Source organism: Carassius carassius, chromosome 22, assembly GCF_963082965.1.
Source record: "Carassius carassius chromosome 22, fCarCar2.1, whole genome shotgun sequence".
In the NCBI taxonomy this organism is placed as follows: Eukaryota; Metazoa; Chordata; class Actinopteri; order Cypriniformes; family Cyprinidae; genus Carassius; species Carassius carassius.
In genome coordinates, this window is record NC_081776.1 from 7,966,182 (window position 1) to 7,967,840 (window position 1,659).

Below are 1,659 nucleotides of genomic sequence, written 5' to 3' on the forward strand. Positions count from 1 at the left end.
ACAGGATTATAAAGTTTTCAAAAGTGAAGAGGAAATATTTTCCACATCGTTTACTGACTACATAAAAATCCAGGCGAACTCTTTCATCAGGTTCACAAAAACATGTTTGAGATCCAAACTGTCCAAATTAAGTTTATTAGGAGTTCACTCGCAACAAACAAACATGCAGCCATATGTTGAAATTAATGATTGGATGCCAAGAGGATGAAACCATAAAAAATAAAATAAAAACATTTATAAACCGACAACTCAACCTATTAAAGTTAATGAGCCTTGCAGTAAAAATTCAAGAAAAACACTACTGTGTTGGATGTCAATAAATGATTACAATTCAGATTCCTCTTAGTGTCAGATCAATATTTATAAAATATAAGTTAAAGTATTAATAGTTTTAATTAGCTTTCATTTGATATTTTCAGTTTTCATTTTAAATTAATTAAAAGTTTTCTTGTCTTCATTTAAACGTTTCTATTTATTTTTCTATTTGCTTAAGTTTTTATATAATTTATAATAGATCCTATATTGTTTTTCCATCTAATATTTGTGTTTTATTTCAGCTTTATTTTGAATTAAATGAAAACCATTTTTATTAAATTTAGTTTTATCTATCAGTAACAAAGATTCAGACATTAAGGATGAGAAAAAATGATGAGATTGGAATGTCTTTTAAGAGGCAACACGATTGCAACTGATTAACTGACTTGAATAACAAATAACATAAGCATATTTAATTATAATTTTACTGACCAAAGGCATGATGTTTATTATTAAAAAACATATTGTCATGAAGTTCAACTAGTCAGCTGCAAGCTGTATGACTTCCAATAAAAAGAAGTGACTCTTTGAACCAAGTTACTTGTTCAGGAATAGGACTACATGGGTCATGTTGTAAAAAAGTTGAGAGCCACTGGCCTAGACGAGCGATTTCAGGTCCTGTCTCACTGAACTAACTACACCATTAAATAACGTTGTTATACATATGCAAATAATTTTAAGTGATAAAATGGAAATGAGGCACTCGATCATTCAGTCTCTCCCTCTCCCTCTCTCTCTCTCTCTCTCTCTCTATATATATATATATATATATATATATATTTATCTGCTCAACTACTCTACATAGTGGTTACATTACGTATTTGGGTCATTAGAAGCGAGGCTCTGGAGTAAACAGATGCCCAATCACTGCAGTTTCAGTATTGCATATTTGCTGGCAGCTTCCACTGCCAATTAGATCAGCACTGCAGTAATTTAAGCACGAGAGCATGACGGAGTGGCTCTGCTGAGCGTTTGAAAGCAGAGCACTCTGTAAGCTCACTGCGAATGCCTAATGCACTCTTGACATTATCTGGGAGCCGCTGCCTCTTTACTGAGATAAAGTTAATTGGGCCTCACCGAAAGCATTTGATGGCTCATGCACTGGAGGTTGGTATTGACACCCACTAGAATAAAAAAATAAAATAAAATGTGTGCCACAAATCCCTTTCCAGACCTGATCTCTCTGTAGGTGAGCGCTGATGCAAATGAGGAGGACATGTCCGAGCACTGAGCAAGAACTTGCGAACGTGAGTCCATCACCGCTTTTCATCATGTCTTGATGCCCTGAAAGAAAGTTGAAGGTTGACGGACAAAAAAACTTGAAAGATCACTTCGATTCAAGCA